This window comes from Varroa jacobsoni, unplaced genomic scaffold (assembly GCF_002532875.2).
Source record: "Varroa jacobsoni isolate VJ856 unplaced genomic scaffold, vjacob_1.0 scaffold_1126, whole genome shotgun sequence".
Classification (NCBI taxonomy): domain Eukaryota; kingdom Metazoa; phylum Arthropoda; class Arachnida; order Mesostigmata; family Varroidae; genus Varroa; species Varroa jacobsoni.
Window position 1 is genome coordinate 127,193 of NW_019214028.1, and position 19,439 is coordinate 146,631.

The 19,439-nt window shown below is 40.5% G+C and overlaps 2 long non-coding RNA genes across 2 annotated transcripts in view; one reads left to right on the top strand and one right to left on the bottom strand.

The window, feature by feature from the left end:
* Nucleotides 1-416, bottom strand: part of LOC147752622 (uncharacterized) — a 1,389-nt gene extending 973 nt beyond the window's left edge. Inside the window, exon 1 of the long non-coding RNA XR_015313591.1 lies at nucleotides 227-416. This is a non-coding gene — a long non-coding RNA (uncharacterized LOC147752622). The remainder of the gene's footprint in view (nucleotides 1-226) is intronic.
* LOC111266905 (uncharacterized) overlaps nucleotides 1-2,278 on the top strand; it is a 10,479-nt gene extending 8,201 nt beyond the window's left edge. Inside the window, exon 3 of the long non-coding RNA XR_002684314.2 lies at nucleotides 1,920-2,278. This is a non-coding gene — a long non-coding RNA (uncharacterized LOC111266905). The remainder of the gene's footprint in view (nucleotides 1-1,919) is intronic.
* The last annotated feature ends 17,161 nt before the right edge of the window (nucleotides 2,279-19,439 follow it).

The window sequence follows — 19,439 nt, forward strand, 5'->3', positions numbered from 1 at the left end:
GGGGGCACCTGTGAAGAAAACAGCCCAAGGATATTGTGGCATTTTTTCTTCTTTACCCCTATATATATATACGTATATATATATATATATATATATATACACATTGGCTGCCAGCGTGTTTAGACTAGCCTTAAGCCACGATCACTCATGCATACACGCGGGCATAACAAAGGACGAGATGAAAGGGGAGATTACATTCACACAGCGCTAATATGTCTATACTCACATATGTGGTCCAATCGATAGCTACGATAAAACTTCGACGTTGATTCGACCAGACTTTCTTGTTTGAAACAAAGTTGTCTAGCACTGTCAGTCGCACCACCGAAGTCGTTGTTTTTCGGTCGTAGCGAGCATATTTCACCTCTTGGAGTTTTCCGCAGCTTTATCCGTACATTACGCAACAAAAATCATTGGAGTGCTTCTAACTTTGTCTGGAAAATGGTTTGGAAAGCACTAGAAAAGCTCGAGACTCGACTATACAATGAAGGCTAAAAGAGTACCAATGGCTACATATTACTTGAAAGAAACGCTTTTGGTTTTATCCTCACCGCTCTGAGGATGATGATTAGCGCAATGAATCGTTCGATCATCGCTCCTACCCCTCCTGTTGATTGTGGAATGAAATTACTTTAAAAAAAAACGGTGAAAGTGAACACTATCACCAGCGCGAGGATGTGGCGTCCGGACCGCGGTTTATACTGGAGCCATTGAGGCAGCTATCGTAGTAACTTAGTTGACTTCAACGGTGACCTGAAAGGTGAATGACGAAGACGGCTATTCACCGCTCAAGTCGGTCCATGTAGAATCGGGCCTGCGGGACCGAACCCAGCTGACTTGTGTTGTAAGATTCGAAGAATTCAAACAAACACACACACACACATAACAAACTCTGCCGTTCGTAGGCCCCGATCAATAAAGCAGAAGTCGACGGTTTCTACTTCTGTAGTGACCTTCCCCGACATCATAGACATTGCAAAAAGCAGTAAGCAGTTCTGACTGTCGGAAAACGCGGAGACCCGGGGGAAGACACTTCGAGGAACACTGCATGCGAAGTCTGGCGAATTGTTGCCTCAACTTTAGCTACAAAGGAAAAGTCATTTTCGGCGCGACATGATGATTCAACGAAGAATATTCCTTCTACTTCATCGTCAAACACTAGGATAGCGCTATTAGAGTTTTCCGTTTATCTAAAAATAACCGATTGGCTTCGGTATCTCGCAGTGGAAGCAGATAAATTGGAGAAAAATGGAAACAGAGCGCGCTTTAAGCATTCAAACCCATAATTCGTACAGCAGGCAGTTTTCACTGCACCGATCCTGAGCAGGACGACGAGGCTATCCTGTACGCGGTCTTAAACAAATTGAAACATTTTCCTTCGAAATTTTTCGCACATATCATACAAGAATCAATTAAGAGCAAATGAAAATAGATTGATGCATGTGTCTATAGGTGTTTACGGCGTAACTAGTACCTTTCATGAGACGTTCCAACATCGTTTTAATTGAATTTGTACGCAGAAGCACAATTGCTGTTTGCAAGTTTTTGAGGAGCGAGCATCAACACATAGAAGCATATACCTAGATGAGGATGAAATACGGGTTGCTAAATGGATCACTACTACTCTTCGTCTTAAGTTCCTTATTGTTAAGTTCGGCACAAAACAGCTCTTGTGAGTGTTTTTCAGAAACGTGGCGCGCAAAACTAGATACATATGAACCCTGTCCGCTCGGACACGTTGGCACTATCCACGAGGGAGTTGTGTGTATGTATTTATCTGTATATCTCTATGGAAATATATGTTAACCCCCGTTCTCCTGCAGGCAAAACTTACCCACAAACATGCGTTGGGTCATGCGACCCGGTGATCTGCATGTTGCAGTAATCCCAAGCTAAAAAAACCTATCAAATTTTTTCAGAACCACGGGCCATGGGCTATGGAATGACTCTTGCACAGAGCGCTCTTCCGACAGTTATGCGCTGTATGGCAAGCGTAAAACTATGGATTTTTATGTACGTCATTTCGGGAGTCACCACATACAACTTTAATAACAAATCTATCTAGAAAAGTCACTTTATTCTTCTACAGAACTGAAGTTATCATTGGAGAGTTTTTTCCTATATATATATATATATATATATATATATATATTGTAAATTCGAATGCTGTGGCCTTATTTATGTGTTGTACCAGCGAGTCGACAACGTTTATCTTGAATTGAAGTAAATGTATTTGTACTGTTTTCCTGGTAAGGTAGAGTCGTTTTTCAACATTCGTTCTCAATAATAGAAAAAAAAATCCCAGAATAAAGAAAATCAATTCTAGGTGGCCGACTGACCTACATCAACGAAGAAAATTGCGCCTTCGTACGTAAACTTTGTTTGAGTCAGCCATTCACAGATCTGCAGCACGTAAAAGCTTCAAAAATGATCTAAGCTTTGCTAAAGGAACTGGATCGCATATGAACCATATATCTAGCCTAACTCTAACTATTCATTGTAACTTGTATATGGCTATATCGCGAAGTATGATATACATTGAAAGATGTCCGTCACACAAATGTGCAGAAAGCAGATTTTTCAGCGTTCATCTAAACAGTGTTGGTCTATAATCCCGTCTACAATAGCGAAGTAAGGAAAGCGTTATAGCACATTAGATCAGGTGGCAAAATAAACCGAATGGGAATCGCTAAGAGCGAACATTGCCATGAATACTACATAAATCTCAGATCTTATATAGGGCCTATCAATAGTAGGACTCTTCGGCGTTGCAGTTTATTTGGGCAATCTTACTAATTCCTGTGGAACTACCCAAGAGTACAATGCAGGACTTTCTAAAACTAAGCCTTCAAGAGTATGATGATATGAAAACTGGGACTAAGCTAATAAAATCCTTTATAATCACCAAATGTAGGAGATTAAAACCCGATAAACTCAAGATGACTAACGCTTTTTCAACTGTAATCGTAATTGAGCATAACTACTCATTACGCATTTTTTGGCAAAAAAAAACCTTAGAAAACATGTGGTCCATTACAAAAATACGTCAAACTCAAGTGGCTGAAGAAAGTGAAGGTTGCCTAGATCAGGTTGCGGAATTCCTACGGTTGACTTTCCCACTAGCACACTGTGATCCTATCTGGCACCTACTCTAGCCGCATGGGCCGTAAGCCAACATGCGCCAGGAGTCATAATATATTGCCAAATTTGTAATCGCAAACAAAAGGCCTTATTTCGTGCCAGTTGGGCACTAACAAAATCGGAGCAGAGCTATGTCTGAATTGAAAAGGAGACTTTTGCTTTCGTATTTACGTGTCAACAATTGCAGAAATATAGCCAGCGAGGCAGCTTTATCCTCTTTACAAATTATCAGTTTGTCTTCGCAATATACAGATGTAAAAAGGGTCATTAATTATTTATTGACAATCGTTTGCAACGTTGACCAATCCTACTTTGAAGCCATAACTTTCAAACGCAAGATGATAAAAACGTTCAAGTTTAGAAACGCAGTTATTTTTGGCGACTGATTAACTTTTACAGGAGTATTAAGTGACTCCTTGTAAACCAGTTATTGTCTTCCATGAATATCCGATAAGTGTCTGTGTTAGCCCTAATGTTAGGGTTAACACAACAACAGACGCTAACTCTCCGACAGGTTACACAATTTCTGAAAACGCAAAAATTTCCTAAATAATCCAATGCATTGCTTTAAATCTTCAGTAGGTAAAGGTTGTGTGGTTTCCAGAAACCGTACGGCAATCCTAAAAGCACGCAAGCCAAAACATTAAAAAATCTGCATCAAAGCCAAATGGGCTCATTCGAATGGCTGGAAGATATGTATATTAGCTTGAGTCGACCCGAAAATTGATGGGTCTGGTAGAAAAAAATTCACTGTTTCTAAATAATTAGCCCAGACCCACTTTTTTTGCTCAACAGAATTCATATCAACTTTGTAGGATCAACAGATGGTGATATGCTTTTTATTTTAGTACATCAATGCTTATCGTGGTCAGAAGGGTGTGTAGTGCTACGCTTTCAAGTATTGGATGTAATAATTTAATATAGTATATATAATTAATAATAGAGCACCCAGTATTTCCAGTAACGTAAGATACGCAGTACGTAACGTATTATAGAAACTTTTTTGCCATTGCTTCTGATAATGGCTATAAGTTTACTTTTCTTACTGGATATTGTGCTACAATATTACATATGTTCTCGACAGAACTTCTTGTAGAAAGCTCCGCGCTATCTTAGACTGTCTGACTAAGGAAAAGGAAAAGAGGGTCAAGTCAACAGGTCAACAGAACAACAAAAGGACCAGAGAAAATCAGCAGAACTTTAATCGTCATCAACGTATTAAAGAAGAATCTTTTGTTAAAGGAGACGTTTATGGATTAGAAACTTTAGAACCTCGAGTAAGGGCAAGCAGCTACCCGTAACGATTCTTGAGTAATGTACGGAACTATATCGGCAGATTTTTTGGACAAAGGAAATCATCTTTTGCTAGATCTCGCCACCTTAATGCTTCTGATCGAAGCAACTTTTTTTTCTGTACTAGAGCCTAACAACCACTGTGAAAAACAGTACACGCAACGTAAACTCTTCCATATATAGGTTACACTGTCAGGAGATGATGCAATCTACTATCTATGTTTGTTCGACGACCGTAGATCCGCGGTCCAAGATAGGACCAGACTGCCTGATCGGCTTTGAGCGTCTCAGGGCGAATGTCCTAATCATCGTTTCATCCCGTTCAATCAAAACCAACACCTATATAGTGAAACAAGACAAGATTATTTGACGCTATGTACAGCGCCCATGTCCTGCCTTCTAACGTATCCTGTCAACTGACTTCGGCGAATTGCCAGGAAGCATACAATTGTGGTTGTGCCAGCACCAAAATGTGTTTCCTTTGTTTTCTGTCGACTTCAGCCATCAGTCGCTGAATCCCTTCAGGTTCTTTATCGGTTCCGCACGAAGCACGCTAATGCCACCATACTGCGACTGCTAGCGACTTCCGTCCATGCTGAACGCAGGCGCTGCAGAAACACTGATTGTTGGATCTCACTTTGGCTGGTGTTAGCTATAGATACTGCGAAACTTTCTTTGTTTTTTAATCAACTTCTCATAATTTTCTTGGGTATCAAATCTCACAACTTGGCTTAAAGCTCCACTTCAGCTACACCCGCATTTTTCTGTTTGCCCTCAGTGTTTATATCGTCACTTGTTATTATTTTTAATTTAATGTTTACATTGGAAGTAAAGGATCACTGCCAATAACCAGCGTGAGCCACTTCAAGTACAGATGCAGCCGAGCATAGGAGACGTATGCACGACAAACGGGAACAAAATCGCAGATCGCAACGTGCGAAGACTGTACCAGTTTTCAGCGTCCATGTTTCGCCTGTTTAGCTAAGTCACGGAACCAGCGCCATGGGGCGGTATCTTTGCAGTAGATAAATTTGGCAAAAACTCCGCCTAGAGCCTATACAGGGTTTCGCCTTGCTATTAAAACTAATATCACAAATCGAATCAGAGTGTCCGTTTTCATTGTGTACTGGTATATCGTTAGAAACAGTTGTGCGATCCTTGTTGATACTTTTCATGCTACTATTACTTTTGTTGCTGTTGGTCATGCTAGGGGCATTAGCGGAAGATCCCAATGTCTTTATGTGGGGCCGCTGAATAAAAATTAGCTCTTCCAAGGCATTCGTGCCTCGCTATATGTTTCATATTTCAAGCAGCTTGTAGAGCAGGCCCGTGTTCCTCACCTTTTTTGGTGATCTTAATCGACAGTGCCGCAGAGGAGCAACAACTGTCACCGTGATCCCGACCTAGACAGCGCTTGCCATCAAAGAGATCCAGAATAGAAGGGACTATCTGATTTGGGCATATAGCATTTGTCTAACCATTGCCTTAATACATTTCATATACGATTAGAATTTCGTATGTTGAAAAGTGTCAAACCAGAACGCAAGCATTTGCGCGATGCGCAAATTATCGTACTACCCAGTGAACTCATGAATCGTAGAAACGTTTTCAGCAGTAAAAACTACAAAGTAAAAAGCTACATCAGTAACCAGCAGAAGATTAGAGTCAACGATAATAGTAGCCAGCTAATAGTCATCTGGCAGCAGCAGAAGCTACAGAAGATCGATCGATTTTCAACTGCCAGCTAACAGACCGCTGGGGTAACATGGGAAGCAGGGGAAAGAGGGGAGGCCGTTTGTGACGAACGCAGGGCCGCGATAAGTGATCGGCTCGTTGCCGACGACAGCGATATTGCCGCCTGTGATCCATGAAGGGAAGAATATTCTGTTATTGTTGTTAATTTACATACTTCTTATTGATGGCCTTCTGTATATACATATTGCTGTTGTTACTTAATGTACAATATTTTTTTAGTGTTTTCAGTCAGATTATGCTGCGAAATGAGTCCTCTTATGCGTATCGTAGTGGTTCACACAATATTAGCCGATAAACCGAAACGGCGCTTTTAAGCAGGCACGATCGACTCGGTTAACGGTGACGTTCGCCCTCCACAATTGGCAAACGTAGATATACAAAAGACGTATAGTAAGTGCGGGAAACATTGGGTTGATCTAGCATAACCAAGCAGATGTGCTCGGTTTATGAGTGCCTTCAGGCTGTAAGAACTCGGAATAGTTTACGTGCCGATTGTATTTCTTTAAAAAACAATGCAATGAAAGATTCGGTACGCGGAACGGTTGGATTTGGCTTATCTATTTCCTCGTACATTAAAAAAAAATTGTTTTGTTCCCCTCTGTATAGCTGCTTAAAACTAATACAGTTGCTCACATCTAAAAAGGTAAGTACTTAGTTAAAATTTAGCTCAAATTATATTTGTATAGTTTGTCTAAACCATCATACGTAAAGGCAAGAGAAAAGTATATATACTGATTTAATTTGCCGTTATGCCGCCAAATTGTTGCCAACTTACATAGATTCAATACTAATACGAATAGCAGACAATCACAGGCTCCATCAGCATTTGGAATGGGTCTATCGGGAACGTATTTGACTCGAGCCAATTCATTGATGCGCCAATGCTAATGGGGGTTGACCCCCTGGATGATGTATGCGTGTCATTGACTTATCACTGGCCGCCGACTTATCGTCAGCCAGAGCGAATATTGTAAGGGATTATTATCATTTATCTTACTATGATAAGCACAATGCCGATGCAAATGACATTGGCGAGAAGAAAACGTGTATGTGCGTCACAACGATATATAGGCCATGGCGTTCAGTCGCTCTGAATTGTTCCTCATCGCTAATGCTACGAAATGAGGGTGTGTCGACCGCTGAACGCTTTTATTACACGACGGCTCGTGGCCGTTCCTGTGTCAGATCTGTTGGATACGACAGTACTTCGTCGTGTTATAGCGGTAAGACAAATAGTATCAGTGATAATGGTAAGGGGCATGGGTAAGCTGCCCGCGGAGGCTGTAGACAGCCGTCACAGGGTTAAACTTTCAGGCCATATCCAGACGCAGGGCCAAGTTAGGCGTCAGCTAACCTTGCGCGAATTTATTTGTCCGTAGTCTGATGCGTGATGATGTCAAATAGAAGGGGCTGAACGACATTTGGGTAAATGTTGAAGTGAATGTTCGATACGGACTCGCGTGAGACCTACCACGATGACCCGGGCCGCACATCAAACGGTTCGTGTGCACTAGACTTGGCGCTATTTCTGTTGAGGTAGAAACTTGTGGCATTGAAATGATAGTATTGGCACGGTACGGGATAAAATGGACAAGCAGAGAAGAATAGCTGCGTAAACGGTTAACGAGTTAAACGGGAGCAAACTAAACGCTGTTTGCGCGACGATCTGGCGTTGGTTAAAGTGTTTTGAGTGACCTTTTTTCGGCTAGAAACGTTAATGTTATGATATCCGATATATGAATCTGACCGAACGGCCTTTTCATTGCGTCTGTGCCACACTTACCTAAATTCCATCATTGAGTTCATAATGAAGGGAATTATGATCGATGCCACCTGCACGGCGCCGAAATATGAAATGCTGACTAGCAAGCTTTGTTGTTCCATTCTGCTATAGAGGTACCTCTATGTTTCCAGTGCTACGTCCGATGTCGCCGCTTAGTACTTCTAGACAAATAGACGGCTAGCTCCTAGGACTAAACGAAGTGCCCGCCCACCTGCTTATGCCCGATGGGCTTCGAACGTAGACCACAACGTGCCCCAAAGATAAGTAGGCAAATCAAGTTATATATATTAATAGCCCTGTAATTGTAATATTTTCTAGAAAAGATTTTGACTTGGCGCGTTAACCTTCTAATTACCGTCCATAGTTAACTTCTATAAATTAACACAAGGATACTCCACGATCGGGCGCTTGGATCCGAGATCCGTGATTTGCATAGAACATATTTAGTTCATTTATATAAAAAGGGCTCATTTTTAACTTAACTTAGAAATCCACGGTAAGAGCAGCAAATGTTAATTGTTGCGTAATGTATTACCTAGTACTTAGTAGAGTAAATTGTAATTGCTTAAGCAATTCAAGTTACGCAGGCCCAAACATTAGAAATAACTAATGCATATAGATTTTTTTTTAGGGTTTTTTGAGCATCTGTCCGTCATGCATATATACGATCGTTTTTATTATAAAATAGGTACTCGTGATAATTATTGTATACTTCCACAGGCACTGATGGCGTTGTGTCACCCGTAATAGCTAAAAATAAATAGATAATTAAGTAATAGTAAAATATGATATCTAGCTATTATGTTTATGCTGTCTAAAACAGTTCTCATCTGTGTCAGTCAGTAAAATGACAACAGGACTTCGATACGAAGAGTCATTATGGTAAGTGTCGGTACGCCCGAATATTTCTATTAGTAGTATTTTGTGGGGTATAGTTCTCTCTCTCTGTGCTTCACCAGCATGATCTGTCAGCTTTCGTTACGAAACCTGAAGCAATTATGACTTATTATAGACAACGTTAGTAACATTTTATTAAGTAATAATTAACTCATTTAGACTTAGACAAAAAATAACTATGTGTGACGAAATAGAGAGAATTTCAATAATATCTTTAATAATGGCCTCTATTAAATAAAAGCAATTATATATATATATCATCTTCTCGGTGAGGCTGAGATCGGGTCGGCTGCTCGGATTGCCGTACACCGTTTCAATTAACTGATACATAAATAGCTCTCGAATTAGAACAAACTACCAATGTAGAAGAATATTTTTGCTTATACAAATGCAGGCTTGATTAGTGTTATTAATACGGAGTCAACGACATTTTAAATTGGGTCCTGACTGGAGAAGCGTTACCTTACGCTTTCATTATAGACTAGTCCAGAAAGCTATAATGATACCGCTACGCACGGCCGGAAACGAAACCCGACATGGAAGCCGTCATTAATTTCGTATGGTTTTTTTTTTTTTTCATAGGGCTGTATTTCCCGCCGCCATTCTGTTATAGAATGTGTTGTTTTTTAAACGCTCCACTTCAACTTGGACAGCTAATCGTAGGAGTTGCTATGATACCAGCATATACGTGTGCAAAACGTTTGTCACATCTAAAAATCCATCAAAGAGCTAAGCCACAACCGCACGTCAAGTCTTCCGTGATTGCGTGTCTTCGAAATAAATTAGCCCAACGTGTCGTGACGTTGTCAAACCGAAACATTACTTTATTGTTTATTTTACGGGTTATTGTAATTTAGCAAGAACATGTACCGTCCACTGAAAGATAAATTGTCTAGGCCATCCAACTAATGTACAACACGCTATCCAAAAATCATTTGCGTCCTTTATTTAACTATATATTGCTTAGTTTGCTACCGGCACAGATAACGTTTCGGCGAGGGCCGTGTGATAAACAGACAAATATAAATTTTTCATTACGCAGGCCTTATGATAGCTAGTTATACAGCCTATTACTGTCCCAGCAGTAGTAATAAATGACTTTTCTTTATTTTACTCTTTGAATCGAAATAGGCCCCGAAAGGTTCGCATAAACGATTTTGCTCAACGATTAAATACCGGAAATACAAGGAGATCAGAAATGATCCCTCAGGTTCTAAACGTGTCGTCACTAATCCAAAGGCACACAAAAGTAAGGGCATTTTGCTGAAAGGATAATATTATCTATGAATATAGGCTTATGTTGCAAACCATTTGTTCTCTACTAAGTGCTACAGCAGTTCCGCGATGTGTGCGTCGTCGAACTCCATAATCGTTCAATGCTCCCGCCTAGTTTTAATCAGTAGTTTTTGTAGCACTTTTTTTTGTTTTATCATCTGTAATTTAACTGGAACTATTTAAAATAACTCGTTGCGGATGCTTGCATTCGCTGTATCAGCTCTATAAGAATTTACCATAATGACTCGCGTACCGTAAATCGATAAAAACCTTAGTTGGACATTTCTACATGTTTATGATGTTTCTATGTAAACTTTGCACGAGGACACGCCAAGTGTGAGAACAATCAATCTATGCTGAGGCTACAACATTCCAGCCTATAGACTCGAACGTTAATCGAGAGAAGACGACTTTCTTGGACAATTAGGCATTTGTGCGACGTCCTAACGAAAAAGTTGCTTAGGTTTTCAAGGTGTCTACGTTAGCACCTTTTTTTTCTCCTTCTTTTTCTGTTTTTTTCTTCATGTTTGTCGTAGAGTTGAATACAACAATCTGCTGACAAGGTGGCAGAGAACTATTGAAAAGTAGATATTTTTACATTGCCTGGTTATATTTGGAGAGGTCCAAAATTTGCATAAGTCCCAACGGTTAATATCGATACTGTCCATTGGCAATGAAAAAGCTGGAGTCTTGCAAACGAGTAAATTCATTAATAGCTGATTAGCAGTAGCCGAGTGGTGAATTAAATTTAATAGAAGAGAATTATTAATAGAGTGAAATGGAACATTTGGTGCAGATTAACAGGTTAATGTAACTAAGATCCGGTTGTGGAGGTTGTTGAGGGGTGAAGCCCCTCGCCACCAATGAGTCAGTAAAAGGCAATATTGGACCAGCATGCCTGAATAGCCGAAGCAAGTTAACATAACAAATAAAACAATGACTTGAGTTACTTAGCGCAGAACAATTAGAGATCTACGACAAGCAGATAACAGGGACGATAGCGACGGGCCAGTGGAAACAGTACGGCACGAAAGCAACGGCGAAAGTAGAATCAGCTTTGAACTAAGTAGTACATGGGTCTCGATTATATTCAGTTGAGAGAAATGGAAAAATAATACGGAGCAGCATCTAGCGTGCTTGTCGAATGGGAAGGAACTTGCCAAAAAATAATGAACGAGCATTACGTGTGAGCTTGAGTATCCGCCAAAGGCGATCCGATATGCTGTACGTACTTTCTCCATATAGGTAGAATGGCTATATTTATCCAATTTTCATATTGTGGTCCATTCGTTCTAAAGTAACTCGACTGCGTAGATGTAAAAATATCCGTAGACTGGAGAATGGCTTTAAGTATCTCGGTTATTTTTGACCGTTGGCTTTGATCTAACGAAACAACACTACCGCGTCTAGCTAATTTTGAGCTGACAAAGATTTCTTCGCCAGCAAATTGCCGCTCTAGCTCGTAACGTTATCAATTTTAATGAGTATATTGTCTAATATTGCTCACATAAACGTATGCAGATACTATATTGTAAAACGCCTACGGTACGTACGTGCAGCGGTGACACGCTAGACTGCGTCACATAGTGATCGCCCCGGACAGTGGAGCAAGCGGTCTATCCTTGCCGCTGATGCTGCTTAGCATGTTTATGCCCTCTAAAAGGCGCTAGATATATATATGACGAAGTTTAAGTTATACCGCACGCCTGCGATCTCCTCCTATTCGTACAGGTCGCTAAAGCGCAGCCACTAAAGACAGCCATTGCAGAGACGTATTTAAAAACAAAATGTATTTATTATCATTACTAACAGCTCAAATGTATATCTTTACACTTAACAACGTTTTACAAACAAGCATCATGAAGATTTTCACGATAGTTATCTCCGAAGAACAGCCTAACAAGCTCCTTGTATCAGTAACCATCTGCAACTGGTACTTTGTCATGTGTGAACATTACGAAATAGAGTTTTGCAAGAGGCTTCGCGGACTGTTTTTAACACGAGTCGAGACGGAGCTAATTCTAATTCCAGGCTAATTGCAGCACAATGTTAGTAAGCGGCGTCAGACGGTTTCCATTTCGCGATCCACCTTAATTACACTGCACCTAAACTGGGTCGAAATGAAGTTACGTTACCAGTTAACTTAAAAACGCCGCCCTCTTCGATTTAACTCTGAGTCAAACGTTACACTTCTCGTTGCAGTCGTTGATTGACGTTTGTCGTCCGACTGCGGAGCCGATGAAACAGCCAGCGCGATTAGCAATGGCTGTTAAGTAGAAGTCTTCATTTCTGTAGCAGTTTTTCTATATACATTTAAATGTTATTATATGCTAAGTAGTACTTGCTCGTGATAATCAGTAAATAGGTGTACGTGCGTGTAGCAACAAACAACAACACTGACAAACTATAACAAGAAGAATAAGTACACAAAAAATGTTTAACTTTAGCCAAAATTTAGAAATAGTTCAAATCCGAGGGATGTCTGGGTTAGCCTAGAGAAACGTTTTTGTGGTCATCGCAATACGCCGAAACCAGGAAACTTCGAAAGCTACTTATTTGACATAGAAATCAAAAAGCACTATAATTAATTATTATCATGATCATTATTACTATTATAACCATCACAAACCGTATGGCTGACATCGCGCGAGAACTTTTCGTATCTATCCTTTGTGCGTCACGCTTATGAATTTTGCAGCCCCATCGTACTCGGACATTAGACGCTTACTGAAGACTTTATGGTAAGTTCTCTGATACAGTATCTGTGCTCATCAGCATTATAGTTATACGGGTAATGACTTTGGCAAGAAGAGGTTTTGCCGACACTCGCATCAATTTACTATATTCAAGGCAATTTTAAGTTAAAAGTTACCCTGATCCTCTTCCGTGTGCCCGATCTCGTTTTTCTTAAACAAAGAAGCTCACACTTATCGACAGGCCATAATGTCTCGTAGACATACGATGCGGTTGCGAGATACAGCTGTGCCTTTGGACTATATATGAAACCAGCAACGTAACTTTTATATCGCCTAAGTTGGGCGTCGAGAATTACGCGTTTATTTCTAATAACTTATCATTAAGATTTTCTACACGCGAAAAAGGTCGAAATGAAAATGTAATATTTCGAGGCCAACGGTCGCGTCATGGCTGCAACGGCAGGCCATCAACCAAAGTATTATGCGTAGCAATGCCAGGACGCTTGTGAAATTCCAACTGGATGACAAGACACATAGTGATTTAGATAGACATGGTACGTACAGACTTGGCCCTTTAGCTAGATTAACACTCTGCTTTTCGATGATATGCTGATGCCGTTGCCGTGTATAAACAGATTGATCTTCTGGAAGCGCTAAGACCGATCGCTGTCAGTGGTTATTACACAACGAGCTTCTTAACGCGCTGCTCACAACGCGTATAATAACAGAATTATAATGATGATTGGCGATAAAAGAAAGAAAACAAACTTCAACGCTGGATAACTTGACACGAAAAAGGGAAATGTTCTCTCTCACTCAACTTTCAATACGACACACAGCAGGCTGTGAAGCATATAGGAGTTTTATTAGAGAAAGCTATTGAAAATGCTGAGAAGCTTCAGTAAGACATGTTAGGAAAGAGCCAGCTTTGCGAAATATGTCTAGCAATTGACTTATATTCACTACGTTTGTTGGCCCATTTCAGAGAACTTAGATTTGTAGGATAGAACGCAACAAAAAAAGATGGGCTGTTGCATTTGTGATGTGAAGACGGTGATTGGTAAGAAGCGTGTGCACAGGTCACGCGTACATAAAAGCGGCATTTTTGCCTGAACATTTGTTAATTACCTAGGCACTTATTATTACGTAAATTATTGAATAATAATGATAGCTATATTATTTACGTTCGTGTAAATAATAATAGAGAATACAGAATTGTCCACTATTATTATTATTATTATTATCAATAAGTTATATCTTCTGTGAACTTTTTATTTTCTTATAACTGCTGGATAAAACTGACCCAAGGAATAACTTGCATAGTATTTGAGTATATATATATATATATATATATGTATATATATATAGTGAATATTACAATTATTTAAATTACAATCTTTTAATATCCGCTATTTAGTATCCGGGTCTACTTAATTATTATTATTAACGTTGTTAGTTATCGTCTATTTTAACAGCCTCAACCCACTCATTTTCCACAACAACTTGCGTTTTTTGAGGCGTTGGAAAAATTCTAGGCTCAGCTAGCGCAATTGGTTTCGCTGTCGGATGGAACAAATATATTGCGCATTTCGGAAATGCGGAAACATTTTAATATTAAAATACAACTTGTCAATTTCTCTATACTATACAAATGGGTTCCGAAAATACAGTATGTTGACAGGAAGATTCCGGTGGGGTAGTACAACGAGACGACCAAGTCATCGTGGGACATCACCACACATCTCGTGAGCGGATTTCGTCTAAGCTTCCTTCGGTGTTTTCGTGGCCCAATACTGCTGATGCGGCACAGATTCTGGTTGTAATAATGGTGCATAGTCTTTCTCCTGGTTCGTTTACGTTTCCGCGAAGTCATCCAGCTCAAGTATATGAAGTTGCTTGAGATCGCCAGTTGCTACAGTTTCTGACGTAGAAGCTCTTTAAAGGATGCTAATATTGGTGCGTTCGGTGTTGAGGGGCAGTTCAATAGGTTGTTCAAACGTTGCACAATATATGGAAAGAGATGAATTCGTGTATACATCGTACAGGATCTGACCGTGCGCGTCAGCCGCAATGTGAACACTCTCCCAAGACACAGGAAGGTTATGGGAAGGTCCGAGGCAACGAGATACGGGTACAAATCTGCGGAAATGTCTAAGAGACACTGATAGCAGCGACCGATCATTTGGGAATCGGGTCTTTTTTTTTCATGAACCATTACGTATCTCTCAACAGTAACAGAGCCAACATCGATTACTAGCCGGATCAGCTCGACGAGAAGGTGCGAGGGACTACTGCGTCCTGTGAAAAGCTGAACAATGACGAGACAATGAAGCTGTGGCGTGCCTGAAGAGATTTTTGGCCCACTAGTGGACTGACATGGTCCTTCAGTTGCGTAATTATAAAACTGTATTTGGCCATAGCAGAAGTATGATTTGTAGGTGTGATGGGTGTCGCATAGTCTTACATACTGGTAGATAAAAAAAATCACTAGCAGGAACCTTGGAGATACCATGAAACAGAAAATACGATGGGCTTGTGCTAATGAAAACAATTAAGAGAAGAGCTCATCTTTTACAACGCAGAATATTGAGAGATAATGTTTTCTCGTCGAAGTCGAAGCTGAGCGAGGTTGCAGCCCGTTTCGTACACTTCGTAGGTTAAATAAGCGCTGAGGGCTTAACAGGTGTTTGGGTCTTCATTCTGCTTGGTACTGTCACGATAGATACCATAACCAGCTGCAAAGAATGCCCACTCATGAAACAATGTTTGCCTCGTAGCGGCGGCGGGGGCTATAACTGTAACAACGAGACGCGTACGGTGTCAGCGACTGTAAGCATTTTAATGAATCTTACGTCTTGCGCGTCTCGTCGTCTATAAGAGACACATGCATCGTAGGTCCATATTTCACTGATACAATAAACTGGACAACCAAAAAATCTATAGGAAAATGTCATATCGAAGCTGATAATCTGCAACGCAAAGCTGCTCTTTGCAGATTCTTATAGGGGACTGAACCAGGCCCAGTTATGTCCCAAACCCCTTCCTCGGAAACTTCCATAATAATACCTCGTTCAAATCCGAGGCGATTCAATAGACATAATAAATAATCTATTTGACAAAGCCAAGAGTTAGCTGCAGGTTAAGGATCTTTAATAGAAATTAATAAGAAGAAGCAACCGAAAGCTGAAGCGTTTATACTATAGTAACATATTAATTTATTTTATTTAGTTAAGAAAACGTTAAAATTATTTTAATATCGATATCTAAAATGTGATGCAATCTTCATAACAATATTTTACAGCGTAAAGTTATAGCGTAGATAATTTCGAATTGAACTTGACCTAATAAACTTAATAGAAACAGAGAGTGCGTTTAGTGAGTGAAATAGTTTATTCATTTTATTCTTTTAATATCCTCTTAATCAGCGATATTCCAGTTGCAGTTTGCTTGGTCCGAGACAATTACGGATGTTCCTAAAAAACGAGGGGCGGAATGGGGAATTTTTGTTAATAAATATATTCTAATGCACATTTTAGCAGCATTGGAAACTTTGCAAAGTAGCGATCGTGTTGCATCGTTCGGTTGTCGCGGTCAGTCTTACGTACGCGAGCTCGCCAGAGTTCACATTAGAAAAAAAAAATAAATGCCGTAACGACCTATAAAAGCTGGGCATGTTTACAAGTATGATAGTTATTTGTTTGTATCCAGAAATGAAGACAAGACCCATATTTTATAGTGCTTCAACAAATAGGAATTATAATAAGAACAATAATTAATGTAATTTTAACCGCTACAATAGACTGCCAACAAAGCTATGTTCCTAAAGATTGCAAGGCCATAGCAAAAGCGCTGGTGTTAACCGTCCGCGATAAGGCCAAGGAAAGATATTTGTCGTTCCTGTGCCGTATATGGCTTGTATAGTTGTACGTAGAAACTAGCATAAATGACATGATTATGAAAAATGAAATTCAGCCAGCTCCGCATAGCCGAAGGGCGTGGTAAAATGGTGTAAGCACGTTACGGTATTGGGCTATGGTCGACCTGTACTAGGGAAGAACAAGCAGCCGTACATAAGCCGCATATTCGAGTAGGTTGTATGCTTCGGACGGAGACAATTGTTAACGAACAGATGATTTCACGGCCTCAATGGCAACCCTAATAATCACCACGAGTATGATAAAGTGACCCACACGAGCCATGGCAACTAATGAACGAGGAGCTCATGTTGGCTTCTGTTATGTTGACCTTCTAACCTTATCTTCCAGATCCAACGGATTAAGGATTCTCTGGGGAGTAAAGGCAGCAACTACGGTCAAACATCGGCAACAGGAAGAGGATTTTCCCCCAGACGCTACAGATTACCACCGATCTGCCATCGAGAAACGGTCTAATATGTATATATAGAAAAAGCGCGCGCGCGTGAGAGGGAAAACGTGGCAGTATGTGGTCAGTACGATCTTTATTACTATGAGTTGTCGTTAAGAGCGCTGTGAAGGGTACCGTACACGTGAAACGGCAGACCAAAGTGTATATAGCTCACACCGATTTAAGTTAGAAGTTTAAATACGTGAGATTGGCTAATTGGCTAGAAGATTATTCTCATCGAATATGACATTCATATCTATCTTCTTGTGATGTGTGGGAATAAATAACTGGGACATAAGTTACCGAATTGTGCTGGCAGATGTTTAAAAGTCGTTCGGAAGGATAGCAACATTTATTTCTCAAAACAAGGGTTCTTCAAAGGCGGCAGACGGTGTTCGGCTGTATAGGGAGACGCGTCGACCCTTTAAATCAGTAGGTGTCATTCAATGCATACTGGGAATATGGAACAAATCATTTGGCCTTTGTAAGTTCATCGTTCCGTTAGTCGGCCGAAGTGCAAAACAACTGCCTATTATGCAGGCTATTCGACGTTTGTTCAGATGCCTAGTTTAGTTCAGCCGAATCGGCGTCGCAGGCCCTTTCGATGCTGTGCCTTCGGTATTTGAAAATGAGCCTGCTGAATGTTTCGTTGTTAGGCCAAATAGGAATTCCATCGTCATTCTTCTTTCCTTTGGGCATTGGGGAATTGAAAGTACATAGCAGTTGTCTAGCCTGATGCATTACGATGTGAGCTATATACGTTCGCCTCTTTTTTTTTTTCGATCTCCTTCCGCAGTTTTCTCTTTTTGACTACAGAAATACTATTTTGATTCATTATACTGGCGTATGACAAAAAAATCATCACTTGAGTGCTATGCTTAGGAACTGGGTGAACCAGTATCAGCTGTATTTTCAGGCGGGAAATAGGACTAGGCAATGCAGTAATCATCGTGTTTTATTTTTAAGGCATAGCAAACATATTTACATGGCGGTTATCGCGTTGTTCGGAAACATCATGTTCTCCTTTCTTTTTCTTATATGGCACTGCATCCACCGCCTATTGGACCGCAGCCTATAACACGCATTACCACCGTTGGACATCTTTAGAGCTAAGGAGCATTTTCCGTTACGAAAAAGCGCGCATCCGCGCACACAGGTACACACATACGAACAAACAAAAAAACCGATATAAACAGAGAGAATAAGAAGAAAACTCTTCTTTATGTACAGGTAGATCTCAGCATCTTCGGTGCTGCCATCGACTAGCGGCCTTTTACTGCTCCTGTCGACGGAAGCGCAGGATGCATGGCACCGTATCGGACAACAAGAAGGCCATTATTGTTGGAGAAGGTGGAAATGAAATATTTTGAAGACGTTTTTACAGTTTGTAGTTTCTATTTGTACGAGCGACGACTGAACGAACAATCGTATAATATCTCGTTAGTTGCTTGATGATTAAATGCAGCATAATCACTGCTTGCTAAAGTCACCCTGTTGAAAGTACGTTTATTGTACAGGCTGTGTGCGACCACAACGAGTGCAGGGCTCACCCAGCTAACTCGCTTTGGAACATAGCTGAGTGTTTACTGCCAATGGCGGTGTCGAAATGCCTCTAATTTGGCATAACTTGAACGTGAATCTCTCTCATGAGTCTGACGTTTTCCTCGTTCCTTCTTGGTCGCACCAACGAAACGGACTTCGCTTCGCCCCCGTAGAGCTTAATGAATTGAGTCTAACATAACGCCATGTGAGAATTAATGATTCTGTTCGCCAGCGCAGTTGTCGGAGACCATGAGCGATAGAGCTACTACTGTATCGGACCGTGCAGGCAGGTGGCTAACGGTAGGTAAGCTTACATGAGTCACATTAATAACACCTCTATATATATTTGTACACAGGCATGTTACATGCACCACTTGATCACTATACGGTTCGACTAGCTGGGGTATGTGTGCGTGTAAACGGACAGTTCCAACACTTATCTGGAAAACCTCGAGAGAACTGTGCCGCTAGTGACTAGTCAATACGTTGGTGTTACAACTGAGTATTTTTCGACCATAGGTCTTAACTCTGTCTGGACCTTACTTGTTAATATAGTAGGACTATATGCAACTACCCTACAACGAAAAATCGGGATATTCGACTGTCTTTCCTCCAACATACATCTTGTAAACTATGAGGAATCAGGCTGCTGCACGGTATTTCGTTACATAAAGAATAATTAAATTCATGAT